This window comes from Desmodus rotundus, chromosome 3 (genome assembly GCF_022682495.2).
Source record: "Desmodus rotundus isolate HL8 chromosome 3, HLdesRot8A.1, whole genome shotgun sequence".
Classification (NCBI taxonomy): domain Eukaryota; kingdom Metazoa; phylum Chordata; class Mammalia; order Chiroptera; family Phyllostomidae; genus Desmodus; species Desmodus rotundus.
This window is the reverse complement of record NC_071389.1, coordinates 145,077,971-145,095,248: the sequence shown is the minus strand read 5'-3', so window position 1 is coordinate 145,095,248 and position 17,278 is coordinate 145,077,971.

Sequence of the window (17,278 nt, the reverse complement as noted above, 5' to 3'; positions counted from 1 at the left end):
CTCTGACTATGATGGATTATTCAGTGCTAAGCGCGACAGACGAAAGTTCTGCCATTGAGCACGCAGTGAACCTCTATGGACTCTCCCTGTGGAATGCTTTACTCATATCACGGTAAAGTGGAAGAGAAAGACGTTTGTCTCCTTTTTAAATTTTAAAATATAATGTTGTTGAATTTGTCTTACAACTAATTTAGTTCTGATATGTCATCAAATAGAAAGGATGTTTTCAAAAAAACATCCCTTAGGACCTATGAATAAGCATTATTGATAATAAGCATTATTGATAATTATTGAATGCTTATTGATAATAAGCATTATTCAATAAAATCTGAATTGGATTTCATTGGGGGAAAAAACAAATAACACTTGGTAGCCCTTTAAGAATATAACTATGATTTTTGGCTCCTTGTTGAGTAAATAATAATTCATCCTACTTCTAGTAACTAACATATTTTTAGAAGTAAAATTTGCTGGTCACATGAAACAAACTTGGTAGATTTGCAAAACAGTATTTAATATTGTTTGTAATCTATTTTAATGCTTACATCAATTAATTCTTATCACGGGAAGAAAATAAATCTAAAACTAAAGATTTTAAAAGCATTTATGTTGCAAATACATTTAAAATTTTCTTTTTTAAAATATATTTTATTGATTATGCTATTACAGTTGTCCAATGTTTTCCTCCCCTTTACTCCCCTCTGCCCTGTACCTCCCCCCACCATCATTCCCCCACTAAGGTTCATGTCCATGGGTCATACATATGCTCTTTGGCTTCTCCATTTCCTATACTATTCTTAACCTTCCCCTGGCTATTTTGTGCCTACCATTTATGCTTCCTATTCCCCATACCTTTTCTCCCATTCTTCTCCCTCCTCTTATCCACTCCATGTAATCTCTAACCCTTCATGTGATCTCTATTTCTATGGATCTGTTCCTTCCCCTACCCACTCCATGTAATCACATAACCCTCCATGTGATCTTTATTTCTGTGAATCTGTTCCTATTCTAATTGTTTGCTTAGTTAATTTTTGTTTATTTTCGGTTTGGTTGTTGATAGTTGTGAGTTTGTTGTCATTTTACTGTTTGTATTTTTGATCTTTTTCTTAGATAAGTCCCTTTGACATTTCACAACAAACGAACAGTGAAGGGAAGGAAACCAGTACTCAAATCAATGGTTTGGAGCAGAAGGAAGAAATAAACATTCAACCAGAACAGAATGAAGAAACAAGAATTCAAAATATGAGGAGAGGCTTAGGAACCTCCAGGACAAGATTAGACATTCCAACATCTGAATTATAGGGGTGCCAGTAAGAAGAGGGAGAGCAAGAAATTGAAAACTTATTTGAACAAATAATGAAGGAGAACTTCCCCAATCTGGCAAAGGAAATAGACTTCGAAGAAGTCCAGGAAGCTCAGAGAGTCCCAAACAAGTTGGACCCAAGGAGGAACACACCAAGGCACATTATAATTACATTACCCCGGATTAAAGATAAGGAGAGAATCTTAAAAGCAGAAAGAGGAAAGGAGACAGTTTTCTACAAGGAGTTCCCATAAGACTGTCAGCTGATTTCTCAAAAGAAACCTTGCAGGCAAGAAGGGGCTGGAAAGAAGTATTCCAAGTCATGAAAGGCAAGGACCTACATCCAAGATTACTCTATCCAGCAAATACATTTTAAGATTTATTTTTTGATCCTAAATGTTCCTAAGGTGTTTAACAACTTTCTGATTAATACAGTGACAGATAAAAATCCAAAGTCTTACTATATCCAACGCTGTAATTCTACCATCTTAAAATAACCAGTAATGAATATGTCATTATTCATTATTGAATATGTAAAATAACCAGTAGTGAATATGTCATGCACCTTCTCAAATATTTATTTGTTCAAATATACTCAAAAATAGATTTTTACTTTTCTCTATAAAAATGGTATCAACTAATTCTATATAAATAAGAGGGTTCATTGTATTCAGATTTTAAAATTTGATTATTTCCTAGGTGTGCCTGTTTAATTTTTTATATCATCACAAAATATTTCAGCCAAATGAGTAGAGAATAACAAGTTTTTGCAACTTCCTGGATTTTGCCAATTTCTACTGAAAGAGTTTAATAATTTATATTCCCAATAAGTAAAAAGAAAAATCCCCCTTTCTCTCACAAAATGTATGGGATTGTCAGTGTTTTCTTTTTTTGTTTTGTTTTGTTTTGTTTTTGTTTTTGTTTTTCCAATACTCAGATTGGAAAAATTATCTCATTGATATTTTATTTGGCTTCCTCTTTGGTGACTTGTCTAATTACCATTTTGCTTGTCCAAAATCTCTATTTGAGTTTATAAAGACACGTCAATAATAAAATGTCCAAAACTGAATTTCTGATATTTATTTCCAAAACTGCTCTTCTTGTGGGTTTCTCCATCTCAGTTAGTGCCAGCATCAAATTCCCTGTTTGCCAGGCCCATACTCTTGGAATCATCTTTCACGCCTCACACACACTTTCTCAACAAATACTGGCTTTGCTACTTAGAAAATATACCCAGTATGTATTTAACCTCTTCTTACCTCTATTGCTGTCACCACCTGTTTCCAACCACCATTATTTACTGCCTGAAATATGACAAGTCTCCTTTGCTGGTCTCCTTCTTCAGTCCTTTTCATTTATAGCATGTTATCAAAGGTGAAAAATGTCATTCACTGTTTTTTCCTCTATTTTTTCATTTTTTAATCTTTATTGTATTGTTTTTGCATTATCATTTAGTCCCCTTATACCCCCTTATCTCTGGCAATCACCACACTGTCGTCTGTGTCCATGAGTCCTTTTTCCTTTTAGCTCAATCCCTCCACCCCCTATCCAATTTCCCCACCCAGCTGTCATCTGCTCTCCTTCTATGAGTCTGACCCATTTTCCTTGCTAGTGCAGTTTGTTCATTAGATTCCACATATGAGTGAAATCAGATGGTATTTGTCTTTCTCTGACTGGCTTATTTCACTTAGCATAATGTTCTCCAGGTCCATCACACTGTTGCAAAGGGTAAAATTTTCTTCTTTTTTATGTCCAGGTAGTATTCCATTGTGTAAATGCCCCATAATGGTTTCATCTACTCATCTATTGAGGGACACCTGGGCTGCTTCCCTATCTTGGAGATTGTCAATAATGCTGAAATAAGCTTAGGGGTGCTTATGTTCTTTCAAATTAGCGTGTTGAAACCTCTTCCAATTCTAGTCTTAAGAAAAAGTGAATCTTTACTTTGGTCTTTGAGCCCTTATATGATCTGATGTCTCACCTTGTTGCTCAGTATTCCTCTCCCACTTTACTCAGACCTGCTGCAGCCTGGCAGAGGCAAGGATACACCTGACACCCCGGCTTTATGCCTTCTCTCTGTCTGCCCAACCTTCTCTTGTTGGAATACTTTCTTCCCAATTATCCACACACTGTCTTCATCCTTTATTTAGTTTTGTTTTTCTTGAAGATTACCTTCAAAGTGAGAACTTACTGGTCCATTTTACTTAAAATTGCAAAATGCCCTTTGTTATCTTCCTGCCCTGCTTTATTTCACTTCACAGTAATTTTCACCAGCTAATATTTTAGTTACTCACTGACTGACTTATGTATCTTTCACCCCAACATTTCCTCTTGTGTCACATTCCATTCTGGATTCAAATCCTTCTTCTCAAAGTAAACCTTCAATTATTTATCACTTTGTGGCAAACTCCTTTTTGATTTATCTGAAATTTTTACTTCTGTCTTTGGATAATAATAGTATATTAACTGTTCCTTTTTTTCAGTGAGCAATTGGATGTGTATAGGACAAATCCTCTAAGATTGGAAGACACAGTGTGGGGTAGTGGAAAGAGCATAGGACTTCAGTTTCCCTCGAGATGTTAAGTATTTCAACATACTTATTTTATAGATTCTATTTAATAATTGTATTACCTGAGGTTCTTAGAAACTCAGTCTTGCTGTTTCTAGTGTCCAGTGATGCTCACACTAGCTGCCGTGTGAACAAAGTGTTTACAAAGAATGTTGCATTTCCTTGGACACTAGCTTTTCCTTAACTTCTTTGATGTTTACTTCACTGTTTGTTTTGATTTTCAGGGAGTTTTGTTTTGTTAGCTCGACTAATTTTTTTTAAATAAAACTTTATGCTGTATCTGAAATGTTTTTATGTTCTCACATAGAAGATTTTTTACATAGAAATATTTTTATTTTAAATAAGCTTTCTCAGCTACTGAGGATAGTTGTTCAATTTTTTTTCTTGACTTGTCAATAATTTTTGATATAGTTCCATTTCAACACACATAATTTTATTAATTCCCTTTGAAAATTACACTTACTTTTATGGAAATAAAAGTTTTTTATGGAAATCATGCAAGGGAAAAATGATATTTGATCTATGCCTGGCACTGTGTTCTAAATACAGTTCAAAATGAATCTTGGACCTAAATGGAACACCTAAAATTATAAAAAGCATATATCTATACAAAAACTTCACAAAATGTTCATAACCAAAAAGTAATAGCAGACCCACGTCTATCAATAGGTGAATGGGTAAACGAACCGCTGTCTATGCACGCAATGGAATCTAGTTAGTAATAAACATAGTGCATTATTTACACAAACCACAACACGGGCCTATGTCAAGACAGTTATGTTGGTTGAAAGAAGCAAGAGAAGAGTACATATTGTATGATTCTACTTAAATAAATTTCTATGAAATGTAAAATAACTTATAGAGACAGAAAAATATCAGAAGTTGACTAGGGATTATGTAAGGTAAGGTTGTAGGGAAGGGGGGTAGAGGAATCCCTGAGGTCCATGAGGAGACTTTGAGGTGATGAATCATCTTGATTGTGCTAGTGTTCCCAGGCGTATGTCCTCAGGTCAATGCTTCACATTCAAACTTTAAACATGTGGGATTTATGTAAAATGTATCTCCATAACTTATTATAATTGGAATAAATTTAATTTTTGGAGCATATCAGTTTTTGAACTTCAGATTTTTTAATGTAAAAAAAAAGATAGAGTTATCATACAGTATGGAAGGACACATGCAAATGCTTGAGTGTTGCTTACCAAATTGGGTCCAATAAGGCAAATTCTGCTTTAATATTTAGCACTTTTAAATAGTTCATCTTTCAGAAAGAATGCAGGTATCAGATGTGCTTTTATATGGTATAGATTGATCAATCCAGATAGACAACATAAAGGATGGATGGGTTGGTGAGTGGATGGGTGGACGGATACGTGAATAGATAAGTCAGTAGTTGAGTATAGGAATGGGGAGATAGAATGGGGAAATAATTATAGACAGAGAGGTAAATCAGTAATGCACAAGTTAGTCTAACCTTCAAGTTTACATTTTTGGGTGTTTACATAGTCCAGATTAAGCCAAATGATTTTTCGAATTCCATTGCCATGCCAATAGGAAGAATCACCATATAGATCGATTCTTAAGCACAGGGTAGTCGCACTTGCAACTGATAATCTACAAGACGTACAAAACTGTGACTAAGCCAACCATGTACAACACTGCTCTGTTTGTATCTTTCTATACATTACCTTTCCTGCAAAAATAATTTTTAAAATGATGCTTTACTTTAATAACTTCCATTTGCATTCTTAATTTTCCTTGTGCCAGTTAACCAATTTCACTTACATTATGAAATTTGTGGGCTTCATGGTGATTTTAATATGATGCCTTTTATAATGTAATTGAGAGAAGTCTCCAATGAATAAAATAAATGGTTTCTGAGGGTTTTTAAGCCCTCAACAGACATCAGTTAAAATGTTAAGAGTGCATCCAAATCCCACTGATACTATATTTTCTAACCATAAAAGAAATGTCACTATTGTGGATTCCCAGCTTTTGTCTGAAAATCTTGTACTAGATCCCTTGAGTGCCAGTTTGGTTAATTAATTCAAACAATATCCTCTCTAATCTCTAAAACATTTTCATATTTAAGGCAATAAATGAGGTACTTAAGGAACTCACTCAATGCTGGTCATTAATATTCCAGGGAATTAGAAAAATTACCCCTGGTCCTCAGTGAGATGAATAATGTCTTTTTTTTTTTCTTCCAATGATTCTGATTTGGACAAGGTTAAAAGCATGCTTTCTCTGTAAACCAAATTTAAGAAAATCCTGTTTCCACTTGCTTTGGTTAGCACATATAAGTGAATATTCTCTTTTTACCTTCAGTAACAAATGTGACATGTAGCTTGGTAGGTTATGCCAATTTACAGATTAAATTAGTTAATAATAACTTTGAAATTAGTGATTAGTTTCAAAAAAGACTAATTGCATTTTCCTTGAACCAGTACATAAGGTTAATGCAGTTGGCAATGTGAAGGCTCCAGGAACTTTGACACTAATTGGCGATTGTGTTACACGTTAAGATAAGGAATGAATGAATTCTCAAGAGGTTTGCAGGAAGACAGAGCTATTTATTCACAAACCTACTTTTCTCCATTTGAACAACTGGTTTAATTTCATAAAAGGTTGGTATATGACTTTCAAGATAAAATTTTATAGCATTTTATGCCATTGACTCTAGATTATCAAATTGAAACAAAGCACAAAAAACAAACTTTTTCTGTAAAGCAAAATCAGTCATCTATTTGATGACTGATCAAATAGTCATAAGTCATCTATTAGATTCATATATTAAATAATAAATATATGAATCTAATTGTTCAATTTCCTAAATTGGCTATATCTAAGGTGGGGGGAATAAGTATGAGATGAAAAGAATATTAGGCTTATAATTGTTCTTAATGCTTTTTGTTTACATAACCCTTACTCCCCAAATCTTCTAAATCATTTTATAGCCATTATAAATTCAATCTTCTTAATACAAACACACATATTCCTGTAAGTGTGGTTTTAAAATGGTAAAGAAAAATCTAGATATTTGGGGTAGGATATCAGAATTATGCATGGCAAATTGTCCATAAGATAATTTAGGCAGAAAAAAAGCCAATTTCCATAAATTCTATTATGGGGTCATTTTTTGTCTCTGGGTATTTGAAAGCAGTAAGTAGTGTTTTAGCTCTAAACAAAAGCTTCCTGTTATATTTCTCATATGTAATTTTATAAAGATTTAGTCATTTACACGAGCTATGGCTCAATGTTTTTCATCAGCCTGTTAAAATTTGACATCTAAGATGCATATTTATTTCTTTATTTAAAAAACTTACTTACCTATATATTTTTATAATAATCAATATTTTCATAGTGAAAACCATGGTTAGTTAAAACAGATATTGTTAGATGTTTCAAATATATTGTTTAATCTGCTGATCATTAAATAATCCAGCCATTTTATTTAATGATATTACATTGTAAGTCAATTTTGAAAAGTTGTCTGACATATATACTTGACTTGCTTATCTTCACAATACATAATTTGTTTTTGTAACTCTCAAGACTTGACCAGCTATAAGGATCTCATTCATACTGTCCATTTTGGAACAGGTTTTTAAATAAAAAATCGTATGTTTTTGAGGTTCTTTTCTTTAGTCACTAAAAATAAAAGTCAGTGTTAATATGGTTTTAACATAAAAACTAGAGATGTATTTTCCCATTAACAAATAAATTGAATAAATTGAATATTTATAAATGAAAACATTTAAAAAACCCATATAGGTATTCTACCTAAAAGAAAAATTTGAATAGCTTTTAAAAAAACTTTCTAATTATTTTCTGGTCAAGCTCCTATCTAAATCCAGATTTTTTAGCCCTGGCTAGTGTGGCTCAGTCAATTGAGCGCAGGCCCGTGAACCAAAGGGTCGCTGGTTCAATTCCCAGTCACGGCATATGTCTGGGTCACAGGCCACGTCCTCGGTAGGGGGTACGCGAGAGGCAACCACACATTGATGTTTCTCTTTCTCCCTCCTTCCCTCTCCCTCAAAAAATAAAATAAATAAAATCTTTGAAAAAGAATAAATCCAGATTTTTTTAAAAATGTGTATTTGCCAAAATATTATTCAAATATGTATAGCCTCAAGATTCTTCATTAGAAGGGTGAGCACTGAAGTCACAGTGTCACAAAAGCTTAAAATGCTTCGGTCGATTTAATTTTCACAGACATCTGAATGAGAAGGTACCAGTTTACATCTGTGTTGCCCAGTCTGAGCAACGTATAATTTTTCATCTTATTCCTGCTTTTATTTTATTCTAAAAATGACAATAAGGAAAAGGAAAATGGAATGTTTAAACAGACTAACTTTTAAATAATATAAGGAGTTTTAATCTAAAAAGGAAAGGCTGGCATGAGAGGCAACAACCTTTTATCTGAGATCCAAAAGAATAGCTAACTGTTCCGGAAGCACTGCTTCAGGCAGAAACTTAATTAGTGTTCCAATTAGGGGGTGAAGGCAAGGGGTTTTTAGGAGAGATGGGAGGGGAATAATTACATGAATAGAATAAAGAAATTTCTTGTGGTGTTAACAAGTCAAGGAAGGAATGTCTGTAGGTACAAATGAGTGAAGTTATTCTTTAGGTATACAGGGTAGTGCTAATTCTAAAAAATGGTTTATTTTATCTTATTAATTTTATTTTTTTACTGCACGTTTTTCTCCTATTACCATTGACCCCCTTTATCAGTGTGGTAGTTAAAACAGACAACAGAACAAGAGTAAGAGACAAGCCTCAAAGCCTTGTACATATGGAAGAACCAGCTCCAACACAAACCATCCACACCTGCACAACAGAATGCAAGACGTGGTGGACAGACTAACCCTCAGTTAACCAGCTGGAGGGAAGGACCCACCAAAGAAAGACCCAACAGCAATCAAAACCCAAAGACATACACAGAAACAACATACAGGACAGCCCAAGACCAGCGAGCTCAGGAGATCAAGGAGACTGGACCACTGAATCTCTTGGATCTTCTACAGTAGAACTTCACACCAGAAACCCAGGGAGTCAGAACAGATCAATTTAAGAAGCAGAGGCTAAAAGGAGAGTCTCACAAACAATGGGAAGACAAAGAAACAATCCCCAAATGAAAGGAAAGGAGGAAGCCTCAGAAAGAATGCTAACTGAAAAAGAGGCAAGTCAAGTATCAGATACTGAGTTCAAAGCAATGGTTATCAGGAAGCTCAATGAGCTCACAGAGAACTACCAGAAACTACAGGGAAACTACAATGAACTCGGTGTGATAGTTAGACTGTTTGCTTCCCTGCTAGCTTTTCAAACAGCGTTTGGAATACACTGTCACTTTGGCCCAGTCCAAAGGTAACTGTGCTCCATTCGATAATTCCAAAGGTCTGAAGAGTAAAATGTGCAAGGTGTTTCCTTGGGAATGGCAGCTCTGAGACCATTTTGAAGTGGGTACATTGATATTACTTTTCACAGGAGAAAGAATTAAAAATAGAAAAGATAAATACAATTTCAAGATGGTAGTATTTTCCAAATGTTCTATTGACAGGGATGATGATCAAATTTTAGTTGAACATATTTTAACATATTCTTCAATAATAAATTAATAGTTAGACTAATTTCTTAAACATTTGATTTAAATATTTTAGTAATCTGTGTGTAATTCCTATTACTTACAGTTTCAAATTTATTAATGATACTCGTACAAAATATACAAATGTAGAAGAAAAACAATCTTACTACCACCTCCCTCACAACCTTAATCACCAACTTATAGGAGGCTTCAACAGTTGCTTAATATAACAGGGTGATAAATATTATTTATTCAACCATTGTGCTGTTCTTCCTAATGCTATAGGCCATGCTGGAATCATTCCCAATATAATTGTAGTAATGCATCGGATCCCTAAAGTGTAGGAAAATATTACTTTTCCACATTTTTTTGATTTCCTAACATTAGTAGATGACATTGTTGGTCATGTTTTGTTGGCTTTTGTTTTTGTTTTGTTTTGTTTTATCCTTTGAATGAATGAAAATATCCTTTTAGTATTGGGTTTATTTGCCTTTTTTTTCTTTTTAAGCCACCAGTGAGGTATCATTTTTTAAATGTATTGAAATTACTTTGATCTCTTCTTTTGTGAATCATTAAATTCTTTCTTTTTCTTTTATTCATATATATTTCTAAGATTCATAATCATGCATAGTTAATTTTTTCAGTGTTCTCCAGAGAAATAGGAAATCAGCAGGATATACATGAAGAAGAGAGATGGAATTTAAGGAATTGGCTCATGTGATTATGGGGCCAGAAGTCTAAAATGTGTGAGGTAGGTCAGCAGGCTGGAAATTGAGATAAGATTTGAATTTGCAGCATTGAGTCTGAAATCCATGGGACAGGCTAGCAGACTGGAGACTCAGGCATGACTTGTATGTTACAGTCTTGAGATATAATTCTTTTTTTAATGAGGTATCTCAGTTTTTGCTTTTAAAGGCTTTAACTGATTGATGAAACATACCCACATTATGGAGAATAATCTGCTTTACTTAAATTTATTGTAAATGCTAACCACACCTATAAAACACCTTTACGGTAACATCTAATTTGTGGTTCACAAAACAACTGGCAAGTTGGCACAAAAAATTGACTATTGTATTTGCATGTCTCATTCATTCATTTTGACTGTTGTATAGTAGTCCACTGAGTTTTCTAGTTTATTCTTTATCAATTTTTGTGCATTTAAATTGTTTCTTGGTTTTTGCTATTGTCCATAGAATTTCTAAAGACATGTTTTTATATTTAATAGGTGCTACAGTATTTCTTAGCTAACTAGTACATTTCAAAAATGAAGAGGAGGGAGTTAAGGCTTGCCCTACAACATATCATGACCTGTTATGAACCTATTCTATTTAAAGCAGTATGATAAGGCATAGAGCTAAATAAACTGATTCATGGAACAGAAGTGAGAGCCCATGTATATATAGTGCTTTAATGCCATGTCAGATAAAACAAGAAAGTAAGGGCTTTTCAGTAACTAACAACAGAAAAAAATTATTATTCATATGAAAAAAGATGAAATGAATTTAAATTTCCTATCTTAAGGAAAAGCACACTAAAGAAAATTAAAGATAAGCCACAACTGAGAGTAGATTCTCCTGATACACAATTTAAAATATTAGCAATGTGTATAAAAATAAACTCAACAAATTAGTAAGAACACAAATAACTCAAAAGTACCATCGAAAAAGGACATGGCTCAGCATTTCTCAAAGGAAATGTATATAAAGCAATGTTAAACATCATTATAATTCATGGAAATTAAATCACAATCTCAAAATCACCACGAAACAAATTCTATAATCATTAAGTTACTTATTTTTTATAATGTGGTATGCCTTTGTCTCTTCTATTGAAAGAAAATCACTTTATATTGGGTATGCAGCTCTCTGCCTGCTAATACATGACACAAATTTTTCTGGCATATTATTTACCATTTTCCTTCTTATTGTTTATTTACTTGGTAATTTCAGCAGCCATCATGATTACGTTTTTATATTTGATGTAACCAGCGTGTGTATATTCGTCTCTGTCAGGCAATGTTACACATATATCCTAATGACTAATTATAACAATGAAATTTCAGTCAAAACTACCATGGAGGTATCCTATCAAATGATGAAATTTTGAATATATATTCAACGAAATCTGGCAAAAATGTTCAGGATGACAACTCTCCCCAATATTATTCAACACTGATGTGTTTTTTTATGTTCTGGTTAAGTGAAGCCGTACAGAGTACTAGCTGTAGTTAAGCTAATTTCTCATTGAATTTTTAGAAAACATAATTTTACAGATGATATAATTACTATGTATGGGGCACTATTTTAATTATAGTTGTGTTTTGTTATCTGGGCTTTATTGTTCAAAAATACTGTGACTCACTTTGATAAATCAATTGGAAATTCCAAATAAGCCCTAAATATCAGCTGAACTGATTCTCTTTGAGATAGAAATAAATTGTCCTTACACTTTTATTACAACATATTGACAAATGCATTGACCTCCACAAGATTTCTTAAATTCCCCAGGGGCGCATGTTCTTATACTCACATATGTCTTGTAACTCTTGCTTTTGTTAAATTAGTTTAACTAGGCAATCACATGCCATTACATTTGGGCTGTTTTAGTTCTCTACCACATTGCCCAACTATAAACCCGGGCCCTTTAATTTTTGTGTGTGCTTGCATATACACACATACACACATAAGCACACACCCACGTAACCATGTTAAGATCAAGTGTACCATACAGTGTGCTCTAGGGAATGTCAGGAGACAAGACAAGATGCAGAGTGTATACTATCTCAATATAAAGTGCCATATTCTGATCATTACCTCCTATTTTCCAGCTCATTTGCTCTAATAGCCCAACTCAAACAATCCTTAAAACAAATCTGGACCTTCTTCAATCCTCAGATTCTTTCTGGTTTTCAGTGTCTATGGCCTGCCTTGTACTCTTATTTCACTCCTTAGCCACTGTACATCACAAGGAAAATTATCATAATCACCTCATAAAGCCTTTCCAGTTTCACAGTACTCATTAGGTTAAATTACAGTCCTCAGTAAACCTAAAATTTTACTCTCTCCTCATATGTACTTACACAGATAAACACAGGTGAGAAAAACATATGGATTCCTTTCATCTTAAATTCATGATCAAAAACCTCATTTGAGCCCTTCAGTAGCTGGCAATTAGACTACAAGTGAATTAAAGCATCCACATTTCCACTTCCCTGGTTAATTATTTCATGATTTTTATTCTTCCATCAAACTTCAGAACTTCCTTGCCCATCATCGCATCACACCAAAGACATTGCCGCTCATTCCACTGAATCTCTCACCAAACATTTATCTACTTTTAGTCCATTTACTTTTTCTGAACTATCCTTTCCCATAACTAAGACCAGTCACTTTACCTATACAATATTTATCATTTATTCAAATAGTCTTCTCCAGGAAACTTTCGTAACCTCCTGCATCTTTAATATTTATGATTCTGCTGAATAATTTCTGTAAGCATAAATATACTATCATTTTCCACCCTTAAAATGAGGGAAGCAGGTGGGGGTAGTAAAGGGTCAGGGGGACCCAATTTATGGTGACAGAAGATGATTTGACTTTGGGTGGTGGGCACACAACGTAATATACAGATCATGCATCATAGAAATGTATACTTGAAACCTATATGATCTTGTTAACCAATGTCACCCCAATACACTTAATTAAAAATAAAATAAGTAAAATATATTTGCAAATATTTTCAGTTATAAACAGTATGGAATACCTGGAATCATACTAATATTCTTACTGTTATTAATTATATAAGATAATTATAATGTAGAAACAGCTGCTTAAAAATTTTAGAGAATAATTTGCAAGTCTATAGTCAGTGAAACAAAAGAAGAAAGTAATAAAGTCAGTGATTCCTTTTGTTAATTCAGAGCATTTTCCAGACAATCATGGAATAGGAAGTACAAACAAAAGCAGAGATTTCAAATTACAACTATCATTCTGAATGCAGAGATTTGGAGGTCAGAGCTGCCTTGATGATTTGGTACCTTCTGGGTTAGGATCCAAAGAAGGAGGATTTGTAGAAAAGGAACGACATGAATCTGTGAAGTCTGATAGCATCTTGGCGGGCCCTTATTCTGTACACACAGGGTAAAATTAGAAGACACTTATTAGAGAATAGCAACTATACATGCGGAATACCTACCAGAGATTTCAGAGGTTGCACGCACAAGGCTGAAAATACATTGTGGTTCATGTACATCTAAGTAGAAAAAATCCTCTGTTTAAGTGCACGTGGGGCATTTCCCAAAATAGATCATATATATTGGCTATACACAAAGCTTTGACAATTTTAAAAAACTGTATTTATGCAGCATTTCTCCTCTGACCACTGTTAAGTTTAATTACAACTAAATTACAACTTTGTTCTTCTTTTTCAGGATCACTGTTGCTATATGGGGCCTTTTTGATTCCATATATATTTTTGAAATATTTTTTCTAGTCTGTGAAATATGTCATTGGAATCTTGACAGGAATTGTATTGAATCTATAGATTGCTTTGGGTACTATGGACATTTTAATGATATTATTCTTCCTATCCATGAACATGATACATGTTTCCACTTATTTGTATCTTCTTCTATTACTTTCTTCAGTGTCTTATAATTTTCCAAGTACAGGTCTTATACATCCTTGGTTAGGTTTATTCCTAGGTATTTTTTGAAGCAATTGAGAATGGGATTATTTTCTTAGTTTCCCTGTTAGTTCGTTATTGGCATATAAAAATGCAATTGATTTCTGGATATTAATTTTGTATCCTGCTACCTTGCTGAATCCATATACTAGTTCTAGTAGTTTCTTGGTGGAATCTTCGGGTTTTCAATGTACAGTATCATGTCATCTGCACATAAACACACTCTTACTTCTTCCATTGCAATTTGGATGGCTTTTACTTCTTCTTGTCTATGTTGAATAAGAGAGCTGAAAGCAGACATCTCTGTCTTGTTCCAGATCTTAAAGAGAATGCTTGCAGTTTTTGCCCATTGAGTATGATGCTGGCAGTGGGTTTGTCATATATGACCTTTATTATGTTTAGGTAAGTTTTCTCTATTCCCACTTTGCTAAGAGTTTTTATCAAAAATGGGTACTGGATTTTATCAAGTGCTTTTTCTGCATCTATTGATATGATCATGTGGTTTTTATCCTTCATATGGTTTATGTGGGAAATCATATTTATTGATTTGTGAATGTTGTACAAACCTTGCATTCCCTGAATAAATACCACTTGATCATGGAGTGTGATCATTTTGATGCATTGCTGTATTCACTTGACTAATATTTTATTGAGGATTTCAGCATTAATGTTTATCAGGGATATTGGCCTATAATTTTCTTTCTTTGTAGTGTTTTTATCTGGTTTTCAAATTAGGATAATACTGGTCTCATAAAATGAGTTTGGGAGACTTAAGTCCTCTTGAATTTTTTGAAATAGTTTGAGAAGGAGAGGTGTCAGTTCTTCTTGGAATGTTTGATAAAATTCACCTTTGAAGCCATGTGGTCCAGGGCTTTTGTTTGTTGGGAGGTTTTTGATTACTGCTTCAGTTTCACTAGGTGTAAGATATCTACTCAGATTCTCTGATTGTTCCTGATTAGTTTTGGAAGATTGTATATTTCTAGGAATTTATCCATTTCATCCAGGTTGTCTAATTTGGTGGCATATTATTGTTCATAATATTTTTTGTAATCTTTTGTATTTCTTTGTTGTCAGTTTTTATTTCTCCTCTTTCACTTCTGATTTTATTTCTTTGGGTCCTCTCTCTCATTTTTTCTTGATGAGTCTGGTTAAAAGTGTGTGATACTTACTAAATCAAAGTTTTAGTTCAGTATGATTTTCCTATAATTTTTGCCATCCAGGAGTCATGCTCAAGGGAGGCAGTACATTTTCTGCAGGAAAGTGTAGGCAAATAATTTAGCCTGGTTAAAGATTCCAAAGAAGCATAAGCTAAGTGGAACATACGATATCAGCAACAAAAAAGATAAAAGAGAGAAAAATTAAACACTGCAGAAAGAAATTGAAGAAGATTCAAATAAGTGGAAGCATATACTATGTTCACAGATAGGACAACTTAACATCATTACAATGTCCATACTACCCAAAGCAATCTATAGATTCAGTGCAATTCCTGTCAAAATTCTAATGATGTATTTCACAGGACTAGAACAAATATTTTAAAAATTTGTATGGAAACACAAAAGGCCAAGCACAGAAATAACAATACTGAGTAGAACAAAACTGGAGGAATCATGCTGCCTGATAAAAAGCTATATTATAAGTCCATACTGATCAAAACAACACGGTGCTGGCATAAAAACAGACACATAGATCAATGGAACAGAGGAGAGAACCCAGAAATAAACCCATGCCTTTATAATTAATTAATATTTGACAGAGTAAGCAAGCACATACAATGAGCTAAAGATAGTGTACTCAGTAAGTGGTGTTGGGAAAATTGGACAGATATGTGCAGAAAAATCAAAATAGACTATCTTCTTATACCACATACAAAAATAAATTTAAAATGGATTAATGACCTAAATGTTAGACCTGAAACCATAAAAATCCTAGCAGAAAACATAGGCAGCAAAACCTTGGACATTGCTCATAGAAACATTTTACCAGAAAAATCTCTCCAAGCAAGGGAAACAAAAGAAAATATAAACAAATGGGACTACATAAACTAAAAAGATTTTGCGTAGCCAAAGAAAATATCAACGAAATAAAATGACAACACACAAAGTGGGAGAACATGTTCACCAATAATACATCTGATAAGGAATTAATATCTAAAATTTATAAAGAACTTACAAAACTCAATGCCAAAAAAACAAACAGCCCAATTAAAAAATGGACAAAGAACATGAAAAGATATCTCTCAAAAAAAGACATACAGATGGACAATAGACATATGAAAAGATGCTCAATGTCGTTAATCATCAGAGAAATACAAATTAAAACCACAATGAGATATCATCTCACACCTGTCAGAATGGCTATTATCAATAAATCAACAAAAAAACAAGTGCTGGCAAGGATGTGGAGAAAGGGAAACCCTTTTACACAGTTAGTGGGAATGCAGATTGGTGCAGCCACTGTGGAAAGCAGTATGGAGATACCTCAAAAACTTAAAAATGGATCTGTCTTTTAACCTGGCAATCACACTTCTGAGTACATGAAAGATTCCATAAAACTAATTCAAAAAAAATAAGCACCCCTATGTTCATTGCAATGTTATTTACAATCACCAACATATGGAAGCAGCCCAAGTGCCATCAGTAGATGAGTGGATAAAACAACTATGGGACATTTACACAATGGAATACTATTTAGTCATCTAAAAAAAATGAAACTTTTACCTTTTGCAACAGTACGGATAGACCTGGAAAACATTAGGCTAAGTGAAGTGAGCCAGTCGGAGAAAGACAAATACCATAAGATTTCACTTATATGTGAAATCTAATGAACAAACTGAACTAACAAGCAAAATAGAGATAGATTCATAGATAAGGAGCAGAATGGCAGCTAAGAGTGAGGACATTAAGGGGTGGAGGGATTGAACAAAAAGAAAAAAAGCCCTTGACATGGACAACAGTGTGGTGATTACAGGGGGAGGTGGGTATAAGGGGACTAAATAGTAATGGAAAAAATATAGTAATTAAGAAAAAACTAAATTACAGAAAATTGCTAGAAAGTGTTCGAGAATTAAGCACATTACTCTCTATAAACCATTTTTTGAAGAAAAATCAGAATAGATATTAGAAAATACTGAACA